We start from the raw sequence: 14,536 nt of genomic DNA on the forward strand, positions 1-14,536 counted from the left end.
CGGCGGGCTGGTGGGGGCCTGAGGGCGGCGGGGCCCCGCGGGGTATAAATAGCCGGCCCGCGTTTGACAGGCGCTGCGGTGACTGGCGGTGCCGCCCCCGCCCCCCCGCCGCGTGGGGAGGGGAGGAGCGCTCTGAGCTGGCGGGGAGGGGGAGGCGGACTCCAGTGTCCTGGTGGCGGCGGCAGGAGGCCGAGGGGGAGGAGCCGAGGCGGGGGGTGGAGGGAGGGGGCCGGGAGCGGGGCGGGGGCCACCATTGCTCCCCGCGCCGAGCTCTGTGTCGCCGCCGTCGCCTAGGCGGTTGGGGGTCGGTGGGGCGGCGCGGGCGGGGGTCGCTGCGCGGGGCGGCGAGCCTCTGTTTTGTCTCCTCCTCTCCCTGTGGAGCGGCTTGGGCTGCTGGGGAGGCCCCGGCTCCCTCCGGACGCTCGGCCAACGGCGGCGGCTGCTAGTCCGCGGCCCTGCTGAGAGGGAAAAGGACGCCGCGGTCTTCCCAGGCGTCGCGGAGAGCAGGTAAGAGCGCGGGCAGCCAAGGCTGGTGAGAGGGAGCGCGAAGGGCGCGGCGATAAAGCCTAGCTGTCCCGAGTGCCGCCGCCTCCCTCCGCGCCCCCGCCCCGCGCTTGTGTTGTTTGCTTCGGGGTATGCGGAGGGGTTTTCCGGCGGCTGTGGCGGTGACACCGGCCGGGGGCTGGGGGAAGGGGGCTGAGTGTCCCCGGGCAACGGTCGCGGAGCGGGACTTGGAGAAAGGAGAAGGCGCGCTGAGCGCCTGCCCGCGGGGAGCGCGGGGCGCGGGGCAGGGCTGAGGGAAGAGGTTACAGACCCCGGCGCGGGGGATGGGCCGAGCGCAGCTGGTCTCGCCGTGTTTACATCTCTGCGCGAGTCACCTCTGCCGAGAAGCGGACTGAACTGACCCGCCTCATCCCGCCGGGAGGCCAGGGCGGGGGTCCGGCTCCGGAGGAAGCGCGTCCTGGGAGGGTTTGTGTAGGGCGGGAGTCTGCGGCCGGCGCCGGGGCTGGGCGCGAGCTCGGGGCGGGACCTGGGAGGCTCCGGCCGCTCTGGGTGGCTGGGTTGAGGGGGGGTGCTGGACTCCAGTTTCCTTCCCTGTCGTGCCTTATCGCCGCCGCTTACCTTTCCTTCCTGGCGCTGCTAGCTTGCACGACAGGTTGTACTCGGCCGTTCTTTTATTCTCGCTCTCCACGCCGGCACCCTGCTGCCATCTCCCCCTGTTCCCCGGGAGGCAGGGAGGCTTGGCTCAGATCGGAATCTGTTTCTTAAACAAAACAAAAACGGGCTCGTAACACGCACGTCCAGCGACTGCCTTCTGGATCCTCGCGAAGCTGGCCCTCAGGGACTGCGCGACGGGATGGTCTAGGGGCGCGGAAGGAGGACGGTGAGGGCTCTGCCAGGGCTGGATGCGACTCTACCCCAGGAGCTTTGTGATCAGGGCAGCCGAGCCCTCTCTCTTGCTCCTTTTGGGCATTTTTATTCCATGTCCGTAAAGGACCGAAAAAATACTCCGTAACACCAAGAATAGTCCAGATCGCACAGTTTCTAATCTTTTCCCTCTGTCAGCATCCTGGATGGACTCTTTCTAGGAGCCAGATTCGCTGTAGAATAGCCTTTAAGTTCTTAGTACTTCATTAAATGAGGAAGAGGAGGACGCGTCATTGTAAAACTGTTAAAAATTCCCCCCTTTCATATGTTCATGAACGTTTACTTCAGCTTAATGGTTTAAATTTTAATCCGGTGATGAGAGAACAGTAATCGTGTGTTTGATAATCAGATTTGCTTTCCTTTTTATCTGTGACTCTCTATCCAGAAGTAAATTACGCACTTTCTTTCGTGCCAGAATCAGAGAAGGATGTATGCTTTACTAACAAAGGATTGGATATTTGTGTTTCGGAGTTTCTTCAAAAGGTAGAATGACTTTTATAGGACTGGAAACCATTAAATTACATTTAAGGGAGTTTAGGAATAATAAAACTTTTTATAGAGCATTACAGTGTACACAGTATATTCATGTAAATATTGTTGAGATGATATCTAGTAGTTAAACACATGAAATGGAAAATTGGAATATCAGGCAGGGCGTGGTGGCTCACGCCTGTAATCCCAGCACTTTGGGAGGCAGAGGTGGGCGGATCACCTGAGGTCAGGAGTTCAAGACCAGCCTGACCAATATGGTGAAACCCCATCTCTACCAAAAGTACAAAAATCAGCCGGGCGCGATGGCGGGCGCCTATAATCCCAGCTACTCAGGAGGCTGAGGCAGGAGAATTGCTTGAACCCAGGAGGTGGAGGTTGCAGTGAGCCGAGATCGGGCCATTGCACTCCAGCCTGGGCGACAAGAGCAAAATCCTGTCTCAAAAAAAAAAGAAAAAATTGGACTATCCTGGGCATTTGAAATTTGAATATTTATGTCAACCTATTTTTAAGTTTAGTGATTTAACTCATTGGATTAATAGTTGTCTCTTATTTCAGACATAAATACTCATTTACAAAATAGCTTGAGTATGGTTGGAAAGAATTTGTAACTTTGGGATTTTTCTATCCTAAGTAAACAGATTGGTACCTGTGGCCTGTAGGGTCTTGCTAATGTTAATGGCTTTATCTGCTCATGTTGTATACCATTTTTGGAGGGGGTAACAACGTCATTGTGATATAATTCACATACGAGTCAGTTCAGTTTCAAGTGTACAGTTTAGTGGGCTTAGTAATTAATTTTTTTTAAAAAAATTACTCCATTTTGCAGGTGAACAATTCAGTGGTTTTTAAGTACGGTTGTCCATCGGTATCTGTTGGGGGTTGGTTCTAGGGCCTTTCTCAGATACTAGAATCTATGGATGCTCAGGTCCCTAAAGTAAAATGGCATAGTTGCTGGATGCGGTGGCCTGTGCCTGTAATCCCAGTTATTCAGGAGGTTGAGGTGGGAGGATCTCGTGAGACCAGAGTTTGGACACCAGCCTGGGTGACAGAGCAAAATTCTGTCTCTTAGGAAAAATGAAGAAATAAAAACGGCATATTATTTGCATATAAACTATGCATATCCTCTTGTATGCTTTAAATCATCTCCAGATTACTTGTACTACCTAATACAATGTGGATGCTATGTAAATAGTTGTTATACTGTGTGTTGTTTAGGGATAATGATCAGGAAAAAAGTCTCTACATGTTCATTTACAGACAATTTTTTTTGAGTAGTTTCTGTACCTCATTCATTGAATCCATGGATTCAGAACTCATGGATATGGAGGGCCGACTGTATATTCAAAGTTGTGCAGCCATCACTATAATCAATTTTAGAGCATTTTAATCATCCCCCAAAAGATCCTCATATCCATTAGCAGTCGCTTTTCATTTTCCCTCAGCACTCCAGTCCTATGCAACCACTGATCGACTTTCTATCTTTATAGATTAGACTATTCCGGACATTTTATATAAATGAAACCATATATGTGGTCTTTTGTGACTGGCTTCTTTCGCTTAGCATAATGCTTTCAAAGTATATCCATGTTGTAATATGTGTCGGTACTTCATTTCTTTTTTTTTTCTTTTTTAATTTCATCTGTTTTCTTCTTTTTTTATTTTTCTTTTTTTGAGACGGAGTCTCGCTCTGTCGCCTAGGCTGGAGTGCAGTGGTACGATCTGGCTCACTGTAACCTCTGCTGGTTCAAGCTATTCTCCTGCCTCAATCTCTTGAGTAACTGGGACCACAGGTGTATGCTAGCATGGTCTTGATCTCCTGACCTCGTGATCCACCCGCCTCAGCCTCTCAAAGTGCCGGGATTACAGGGGTGAGCCACCGTGCCTAGCCAATCTATTTTCTTTTTTATAGAGATGGGGTTTCACCATATTGCCTAGGGTAGTCTTGAACTCCTGGGCTCAAGCAATCCTCCCGCTTTGGCCTCTCAAAGTGCTGGGATTTCAGGCGTGAGCCACTTTACCTGGTCCTTTTTAATTAAAAAAATTTTTTATAGTCACTTTTTTTTTTTTTTTTTGAGACGGAGTCTCGCTCTGTTGCCCAGACTGGAGTGCAGTGGCATGATCTCGCCTCACTGCAACCTCCGCCTCCCGGGTTCAAGTGATTCTCTTGCCTCAGCCTGCCAGGTAGCTGGGACTACAGGCACGTGCCACTATGCCCAGCTAATTTTTTGTATTTTTAGTAGAGGTGGGATTTCACTGTGTTAGCCAGGATGGTCTCGATCTCCTGACCCTCGTGATCCACCCTCCTCAGCCTCCCAAAGTGCTGGGATTCCAGATATGAGCCACTGCACCCAGCCTATAGTCACTTTTTTTTTTTTTTTTATTGCTGAGTAATATTCTATTTAGGGATATATTACATTTTATTTATCTCTGCATCAGTTGATGGACATTTAAGATTCTATTTTTTTGGGCTATATGCTGCTATGAATATTCGTGTTTTTGTGTAGACATCATTTCTTTGGGTATGTACACTTTTTAATAAATTAGCTTTTGACTTACCTGATACCAAAAAAAATTATCCATTTTGAGTATATAATTCAATACTTTTTAGTAAATATATAGAATTGTGAAACTATCACCTTGAGCTAGTTTTCGAACATTTCCATTGCCTCCAAAATTCCCTCCAGCCTGTTTGCAGTTAACCCTTATTCCCAGCCCCAGCCTCAGGCAATCACTGATTGGTTTTGTCTTAATCCATTTGCTTTTTCTGGATATTTTGGAGTTGTATAAATGGAATTGTACAATATGTAGTCTTTCGTATCTGGCTTCTTTCACTTAACATAATGTTTTTGGGATTCATTCATATTGTAGCATTTATCAGTTTTTTGTTCCTTTTTATTTTGAAATAGTATTTCTTTGTATGAGTATATGATAGTCCCCCCCCTTATCTATGTGGGATACATTCCAAGACCCCCAGTGGATGCCTGAAATCTCAGGTAGTATTGAATCTTATATATTTTTTTCTATATCTGTATACCTAGTTTAATTTGTTAATCAGGCATAATAAGAGATTAAAAACAGTATGATAGAATAGTTACAACAATATGCTATTCACAATTTCATAGATGGAAGATTTCTTACTGTAGATGTTAGCAAACTCAGCATAAAGTTTTTTTTCTTATTAAATTGAGAACTTTCACTTTTTCACTTAAAAGAAGTATTTTACAGCTTCTCTTTAGCATATCCAAATTGTCATCCTCATTACTCTTGAGCATTTGAGCCATTATTAAGTAAAATAAGGGTTACTTGAACACTAGCACTACGATACTAGTTGATCTGATAGCTGAGATGGCCACTAAGCAGGTAGTGTAGACAGCGTGAATATGGTGGATAAAGGGATGATTCACATCCGAGGCAGAGTGGCATGGTATGAGTTTTCATCATGCTACTCAGAATGGCACACAATTTAAAACATAGATTGTGTATTTCTGAAAATTTCCATTTATCATTTTTAGAACATGTTTGACTGTGGGTAACTGAAACTGGAAAGTAAAGCTGTAGGTTAGGGGAGATTACTGTAACAAACTTTAACTGTTGACCAGTATATAGGTGTTTCGATTATTTCCAGTTTTTGACTCTTTTGAATAATACTCAAACATTTGAGTACAAGTCTTTATGTGAACATATGGTTTTGTTTCTCTTGGTTAGCTATCTGGGAGTAGAATTACAGCATCATATGTTTAGCTTTTTAGGACACTGCCAAACTGTTTCCCAAAGTGGCCGTAACATCTTATATTGCTAACAGCAATGTTTGAGAGTTCCAGTTTTCTTCATATCTTTGCCAACACTTACTATTGTCTTTTCAAAAAATTATAGCTGTTCTAATGGATATGAATTTGTTTGTTTGTCTTTGAGTCACTCTGTTGCCCAGGCTGGAGTGCAGTGGCTCATTCTCAGCTCACTGCAACCTCTCCCTCCTGGGTTCAAGCAATTCTCATGCCTCAGCCTCCCAAGCTGCTGGAATTACAGCTGAGCACAACTATGCTTAGTTGATTTTTTGTATTTTTAGTGGAGACGGGGTTTCACCATGTTGCCCAGGCTGGTCTCGAATCCTGAGCTCAGGCAATCCTCCGGCCTTGGCCTCCCAAAGTGCTAGGATTACAGGCATGAGCCACCGTGCCTAGTCTGATTTTGGTGATTCGTTGTGTTTTGTTTTTTTTTTTTCTTTTTTTCTCTGTTTTAGTGGAGTCATTGTGATTTTTTTGTTTGTTTGTTTGTTTTGTTTTTTTTTTTTTGAGACGGAGTCTCGCTCTGTCGCCCAAGCTGGAGTGCAGTGGCGGGATCCTGGCTCACTGAAAGCTCCGCCTCCTGGGTTCACGCCATTCTCCTGCCTCAGCCTCCCGAGTAGCTGGGACTACAGGCGCCCGCCACCGCGCCCGGCTCATTTTTTGTATTTTTAGTAGAGACGGGGTTTCACCGTGGTCTCGATTTCCTGACCTTGTGATCCGCCCGCTTCGGCCTCCCAAGGTGCTGGGATTACAGGCGTGAGCCACCGCGCCCGGCCGTCATTGTGATTTTAATTTTTAATTTTCCTTATGACTCATAGTATTGAGCATCTTTTCATGTGTCTTTTTTCTTGACCTATTTATGTCTCTAAAGTTGCAATTTTTTTTTTTTTTTTTTGGTGAAAAATCAGACCTTGGCGATTACCTTGAGCAGTAGGATATTAATAATTCCCACAAGTTTAGCATTCCAATAATGGAACTCTTGGCATAAATGGGCAAAAGACAGGGTCTCACTCTGTTGCCCAGGCTGGAGTGCAGTGGTGCGACCAGAGCTCCCTGTAGCCTTGACCTCCTGGGCTCAAGCAGTCCCCCTACCTCAGCCTCTTGAGTAGTTGGGAATGGGGACTGCAGGTGCATACCACCATGCCAGGTTAATTTTTAATTTTTATTTTTTGTAGAGATGGGGGTCTCACTGCATTGCCCAGGCTACTCTTGAACACCTGGGCTCAAGCGATCTTCCTCTGTTGACCTACCAAAGTGGTGGGATTACAAGCATGAGCCACTGTGTCTGACCCATTTTTTTTGATGATATCGCTATTCAGATCTTTTGCTCCTTTTAAAATTGGATTGTTTGGGCTGGGTGTGGTGACTCATGCCTGTAACTCCAGCACTTTGGGAGGCCGAGGTGGGTGGATCACCTGAGGTCAGGAGTTCAAGACCAGCCTGGCCAACATGGCAAAACCCTGTTTCTACTAAAAATACAAAAATTAGCTGGAGGTGGTGGCGCATGCCTATAATCTCAGCTACTCAGAAGGCTGAGGTAGGGTAATTGCATAAACCTGGGAGGCGGAGGTTGCAGTGAGCTGAGATTGCAACACTGCATTCTAGCCTAGCGACAGAGCAAGGCTCTGTCTCAAAAAAAATAAAATATAATATAATAAAATTGGGTTGTTTGACTTACTGAGTTGTAAGAAGGTTTTTTTTTTTTTTAAATATATTCTGGATGTAAGTTCTTTAATAGATATAGGATCTGCAAATATTTCTTCGCAGTCTGTTGCTGGTCTTTTCATTGCTTAAAAAATTGGTGGCTGGGCGCGGTGGCTCACACCTGTAATACCAGCACTTTGGGAGGCCAAGATGGGCAGATCACTAGGTCAGGCATTCAAGACCAGCCTGGCCAACATGGTAAAACCCCAATCTCAGTAGAGATTTTCATCTCTACTGAAAATACAAAAATTAGCCGGTGTGGTAGTGTGCACCTGTAGTCCCAACTACTTAGGAGGCTGAGACTGGAGAATCGCTTGAACCCAGGAGGCGGAGGTTGCAGTGAGCCGAGATCGCTCCACTGCACTCCAGTCTAGGCAACAGAGCGAGACTCTGTCTCAAAAAAAAAAAAAAAAAAAATTTGGTGATTGACATCTTTTAAAGCGTAATTAGTTTAAATTTTAATGAAGTGTGGTTTCTGAATTTTTTCTTTTATAGATCATGATTTTGTTGTCTTATGTAAGAACTCTCTGCCTAATTCCAGATCTTGAGATTTTTCTGTTTTCTAGAAGTTTTATAGTTTTAACTCTAACAGTTAGATAGATTTTATCATCTATTTTGAATTAACTTCTGTGTATGGTGAGAAATCAAGTTCTAAATTTATCTTTTACATACAGATTGTTCTGTCAACCTAAATAAAAGACAGAGAGTCCCTCTGAAAGAAAACAATATTTATTCAGAAATGGGCATTATAATATAGGAAATATACATACCATAGTAAACTATGTACATATTCAGGGAGGTAAAGGAAGACATAGATTTTTAAAGGAAAAATGAGGAGGATTACATCATCGTTTTAAATCAGTTTTCTTTGGCTATAAAGATCAATGACAAGAGTGGTGCCAGTCTGAGGTTGGACATGAAGTTACTGGGCAGATGTCCTTGCAGAAGTATTTTTTGTGTGTGTAAGGTTGCGATTGCCTTTATGCAAGATTGTGGCCTTTATGGGTTTTTTTTTTTTTTGAGACGGAGTCTCGCTCTGCCGCCCAGGCTGGAGTGCAATGGCCGGATCTCAGCTCACTGCAAGCTCCGCCTCCCGGGTTCACGCCATTCTCCTGCCTCAGCCTCCCAAGTAGCTGGGACTACAGGCACCCGCCACTACGCCCGGCTAGTTTTTTTGTATTTTTTAGTAGAGACGGGGTTTCACCGTGTTAGCCAGTATGGTCTCGATCTCCTGACCTCGTGATCCACCCGTCTCGGCCTCCCAAAGTGCTGGGATTACAGGCTTGAGCCACCGCGCCCGGCCGGGTTTTTTTTGTGATAGGTTTTTTTTTTTTTTTGGAGATGTAATCTCGCTCTGTTGCCCAGGTTGGAGTGCAGAGGTGCAATCTCGGCTTGCTGCAACGTCTGCCTCCTGGGTTCAAGCGATTCTCCTGCCTCAGCTTTCCACGTAGCTGGGACGACAGGCCTGCGCCACCACGCCTGGCTAATTTTTGTATTTTTAGTAGGAATGGGGTTTCACCATGTTGGCCAGGCTGGTCTCAAACTCCTGAACTCAAGTGATCCACCCACCTCTGCCTCCCAAAGTGCTGGGATTACAAGTGTGGCCTGCCTGTCTCTGCCTCCCAAAGTGCTGGGATTACAGGCGTGAGCCACTATGCCCAGGCAATAGTTATTTTTTTTAATCAGGTATTCTTGCATGCGAACCCTCCTTTCATGGCCTTCCCTGGCTCCATTTGTCAGGGCTTTTAACACAAATGACTCAATTTTAATTCTAACAACTTTCACTTTTCTCTCTTTTGATCAAAATCTTTCTTTGGACCCAGGCACAGTGGCTCATGCCTGTAATCCTAGCACTTTGGGAGGCAGAGGCAGGAGGATTGCTTGAGCCCAGGAGTTTGAGACCCACCTGAGCAACATGGTGAGACCCTGTCTCTAGAAAAACAAACAAAACAAAACAAAAAGGATCTTTCTTTGGAAGCATCACTGATCAGTCATCTTGTAGTTAGGTTTTAATTATCTTTAGGTGCCAGGATGGACCTGTCCTGGGTTGTTGGTATGGTCCCATGTTGGAGGGAGTGCTTGGCAAACTAGGAGTCAGTGTCAGGACCCCCTCAGTCACATTTGAGCAACAAGGGAAGTTTGGCGGGAGGGATTCTCAGGCTAAGTCTGCCAGAAATCCATTATTAAGATCAGTTTTTATCTGTTCCTTAAATGTAGGCTGTCATCTCAGGGTGTAGGGCCAGCCCGGTATAATTCTGTTGGGAGTAGTACTTCTACAGAAATGTAACAAATAACATGTACAAAGTTTAAAAAGGAAAATACAAAGTAAACTTTTTTTTTTTTTTTTTGAGATGGAGTCTTGCTCTGTCGCCCAGGCTGGAGTGCAGTGGCCGGATCTCAGCTCACTGCAAGCTCCGCCTCCCGGGTTTACACCATTCTCCTGCCTCAGCCTCCCGAGTAGCTGGGACTACAGGCGCCCGCCACCTCGCCCGGCTAGTTTTTTGTATTTTTTAGTAGAGACGGGGTTTCACCAGGTTAGCCAGGATGGTCTCGATTTCCTGACCTTGTGATCCACCCGTCTCGGCCTCCCAAAGTGCTGGGATTACAGGCTTGAGCCACCGCGCCCGGCCTACAAAGTAAACTTAATAGTAATATGATAATACCAGTTTACGTAATGATTTTGAGCCATGAAGCTAGACCTAAGGGCAGTCAGTTGAATATAACCAAGTGACCATGGAAAACTAGATCAGACCTGTTGTAACCTATTGTAACCATGTGGTCTGTTTTCTTATTTTGCATATGAGTCTCAACTTCCTCAAAGGAATTTATCCAGGTAAATTGTGTAGTATTAGTAATGGCACAGACATTTCTTTACTTAACCAATAGCTAATGCAGAACAATGTTATCATTCAGTATTCCATAACTGGGTTGAATTAAAGCAGAGTGTGAACAATTTTTTTAGCGATGTTGCCAGAGTCACCCACTAGATGGACTGAAGGATCTCTTAGGTCAAGTTCTGTCAAGTTACCAGTAGAAGCTGCTGATTGTGAAATTTCAATTACAACATTATCTTGCCAAGTGAAAAAGCTGCGCCTTAAGAAGGGTAAGAGTCTCCCCTTGTTCAGTTATCTTGGGAAAAGCTGTCTATAGTGCAGAACCATCGACTTCTTGTCCTGGCTTGCAGTTTGAATATCTCTGGTTAAAGCATTGGGCAGTTTGGTGAACTTTTCTGTGTGGCTCAGACTTCGAGTACCAGACTTGTCCCTTAAAATTCATCGAGTTTCAGCTTATAGGGCTTCAGGAACAGAGCAATTTCTGTTTTAATAATTCTGTGGAAGAAAGTTGGATTGGAGGAAGCTAGAAGAATTTAGAATCTAGGCCAGTTTGCAGGTAGATAATAAAAACTCAAATACAGTGTACAGGGCTACAGTCTAATAACAGATACAGTATAGCTTTTCTTTAGAAACGTAACTTTTCTCTTTATAGTCATCCCAGTTTCTACCAGAGATAATCAGAATAAGACAAATTTGTTTATAAAATAGTTTTAACAGTTTTTTGGTCTGATTATTTACTTAAGTGCAGCAAGAATAGCTGTTGGCCACAAAGAAATCTCAGATTTATGAACCTTTCAAGACTAGGAAGCCAAACCAAGGCAGGCATTAGATTTCACCTACAGCCGTAAGGTTCCTGGGCCAGCCAAGAAGTGACAGATTATGTTCTCTCACTGTAAGGATGGGAACACCTGAACCCAGATGTTTTGTGCACATTCTTAAATATGATATTCCAGTCAAAGCCTTGGCAATATAACTAATGTTTCCAATTGTATCCTGTTATAAAGAGAGCAGATTTTTGTGAACTTAGAACCCTATATTATCAGAAAAATAAGAAGACTCATGAATAGTTTCTGAATTTTACTTAACCAATACCCAATGCAGAGGGATCAAGTAGGGAGAAAAAGTAAATGCTTTCACTTTTGTTGAGAGAAGTATTATCTTACCAAATTACTGTAAATGATTGATACTTTAAGATAAAAAGTTTTCTTAAGTCTGGAAAACTGAACATTTAAGTAAAGAACCAACAGTGTTTCAAATAAAAGTTATAAAAATAGCGTTGATTATTTAATCTCATATTTTGTGTTGCTTAATCTTAATTAGCAGTTTTTCTAACTAATCAGTTTCTTCATTAGAATTCTGGAAAATTTTTAGTTCATTGAGCTTAAAGTTATTAGAAATGTATATTTAATAGTACAAGTCTTTTCCATGAATCTGATTGCAGATATTTTTATTTTTATTTATTTTTAAATTTTATTTATTTTTTGAGATGGAGTTTCACTCTATTGCTCAGGCTGGAGTGCAGTGGCCTGATGTTGGCTCACTGCAACCTCTGCCTCCCGGGTTCAAGCGATTCTTGTGTCTCAGCTTCCCAAGCAGCTGGGATTACAGGTGCACACCACTACCTTGGCTAATTTTTGTATTTTTAGTAGACACTAAAGACTAAAATTAGTAGAGACCAAAGACTACAATTAGTAGAGACCAGAGATTAAAGACTAAAATTTTGTATTTTTAGTAGCCATGTTGACCAGGCTGGTCTCGAACTCCTGGCCTCACGTAATCCGCCCAACTCGGCCTCCCAAAGTGCTGGGATTACAGATGTGAGCCACCATGCCCAGCCTGTTTTTAGAGAAGAATCAAAACTGGTGAATGATGAAGATTTAGAATAGCCATGGTTAAAAATCTGATGAAGTTCATTATTTATAATCAGCAATTGACAAATTCAGTTATTTTTGTGGCATGTAACATATACTAGAATTATGACTGATGACAGATTTCTAAGAGTTTTATGTACTTTTGGAATATTCATATTAATATATCAATAAATGTAACGAAAAGAAGATCTAGAATCACTTATTTGTCAATGCTTTCCATATAATTCATCATATCAAATAATCCTGATTTAGTTCAGCGTCTCTGTTTCAGAAATCTTTGAGAAGGTCCAGTGCCCTGTGGAACATCCTAAAGTTAGTTGGAGGCCAAGAACGACTTACTTATTTTTTATTTTTTTGAGACTGGAGTGCAGTAGTACGATCTCAACTCTCTGCAACCTCTGCCTCCGGGGTTCAAGCAATTCTCCTGCCTCAGCCTCCTGAGTAGCTGGGATTACAGGCATGAGCCACTGCGCCTGGCCTAATTTTGTATTTTTAGTAGAAACGGGGTTTCTCCATGTTGGTTCGGCTGGTCTCGAGCTCTGACCTCAGGTGATCCACCCACGTCGGCCTCCCAAAGTGCTGGGATTACAGGCATGAGCCACCGCGCCAAACTGAAAGACTTAATTTAGAACTTGATCCTGGGGAAGTCTACCAAAGATATCAAAAGGTTTAAAACACCTGATCAAAACATAATCATAGGTCACTGTGAAATAATAGTCATTAATTTAACCACAGTAATAATAAAAAGATTTCAAAAGCAATGCAGAAAGTTACATGGATGGGAAAAAATAACAACAACAACAAAAAAACAAATCCAAAACCCTTAACCCTTCCAAAGCCCAGTTTTCCTAAGTAACCAAAAACCCCAATAAAGACAGCATGAAATACAGGGATTATCTTCATAAGATGCAAAATCTTTGTTTCTTGGGCCAATTAACAAAAAGGCAAAGAAAACTTCCTGCAATGAGATTGCTTCTGCTAATGAGAATACCATTTAGATAACTTGGAAGTTGGACCTGATGAAAAATTACTTGATTTTGGCTGACACAGGAAGAATGTGTGTCCAAGGTTATGAGTGTACACCATATTATAGAGAAATGTAAACAAGAAAACTAGTACCTTGAGCAGGAAATACATGGCTCTTAGTAAAATCATGGGAAATTCTGGGTTAAATGGAGCAATTCAGACACATCAGGAAAAGCGAAGAATACAGAATTGCTCTAAACTGTAAAGCTGCAGTTCAGAAGATGTTTGAAAATTTAAAGAAACATTTCTGAAGTAAACATAAAAACCTCTGCAGTTTTTACTAAGAACAGATCAAGACTTCAAGAAAAGCTTGTTCTAACACAGGGGACCAACATTTTAGGTATTTGTTGTTGTTTTTGAAACAAGGTCTCATTCTGTCACCTAGGCTAGAGTGCAGTGGCACAGTCTTGGCTCACTGCAATCTCCACTTTCCAGATTCGAGTGATTCTCCTGACTCAGCCTCCAGAGTAGCTGGGACTACAGGCACATGCCACCATGTCCAGCTAATTTTTGTATTTTTTAGTAGAGATGGTGTTTTTCCATGTCCAGACTGGTCTTGAACTCCTGACCTCAAGTGATCCACCTCTGCCTCCCAAAGTGCTGGGACTACAGGCGTGAGCCACTGTGCCTGACCAAAGCTAAACTTTTAGAAAGCTTGTAACTAATTTTCTTTTATTTGTAGCCAACTTAATCGTATGAAAAATCCCTTCCTTCTTTCCTTCCTTCCTTCCTTCCTTCCTTCCTTCCTTCCTTCCTTCCTTCCACCTTTCATTTCCTTTCTTTCTTTCTTTCTTTCTTTCTTTCTTTCTTTCTTTCTTTCTTTCTTTCTTTCTTTCTTTCTTTCTTTCTTTCTTTCTTTCTTTCTTTCTTTCCTTCTTTCTTTCTTTCTTTCTTTCTTTCTTTCTTTCTTTCTTTCTTTCTTTCTTTCTTTCTTTCTTTTTCTTTCTTTCTTTCTTTTCCCCTTCTATTCTTTCATTCATTCCTCTCTTTCTTCTTCCTCTTTCTTTCTTTCCTTCTTCTTTCCTCCTCCTTCATTATTCCTTCTCTTCTCTTCTCTTCTCTTTCTTTCTCAACTCCCCTCCCTCTCTCCTTCCCTCCTTCTTTCCTACTTCCTTTTTTTGATAGAGGGACTCTGTCTCCACTGCTATCACGTGTCATTTGCAGGCTCAAGTGATCCTCCCACCTCAGACTCCTTAGTAGCTGAGACTACAGGCACATGCCAGTGTGTCTGGCTAATTTTTGTAGTTTTTGGAGAGATGGGGTTTCACCATGTTGTACAGGCTGGTCTTGTACTCCTGAGCTGAAGTGATCTGGCTGCTTCGGCCTCCCAAAGTGCTGGGATTACAGGCATGAGCCACTGTGTCTGGCCCACACACAAAATTTCTTTAATAAATTC

General features: G+C 43.5%; 1 protein-coding gene across 6 annotated transcripts in view; it reads left to right on the forward strand.

Annotated features, from left to right (window-relative positions):
- Nucleotides 1-252: 252 nt before the first annotated feature.
- ELF2 (E74 like ETS transcription factor 2) overlaps nt 253-14,536 on the forward strand; it is a 125,525-nt gene continuing 111,241 nt past the window's right edge. For 4 of the 6 annotated variants that reach the window (XM_009207576.3, XM_009207579.3, XM_003899199.4 and 1 more), the window contains exon 1: nt 253-507. The gene's annotated coding sequence lies outside the window, so the exon portion shown is untranslated. Of the gene's footprint in view, nt 508-10,028; nt 10,513-14,536 lie in introns of those variants that run through there. The other 2 variants (XM_009207577.4, XM_017959049.3) reach the window with 2 other exon arrangements.

Source organism: Papio anubis, chromosome 3 (assembly GCF_008728515.1).
Source record: "Papio anubis isolate 15944 chromosome 3, Panubis1.0, whole genome shotgun sequence".
NCBI lineage: Eukaryota > Metazoa > Chordata > Mammalia > Primates > Cercopithecidae > Papio > Papio anubis.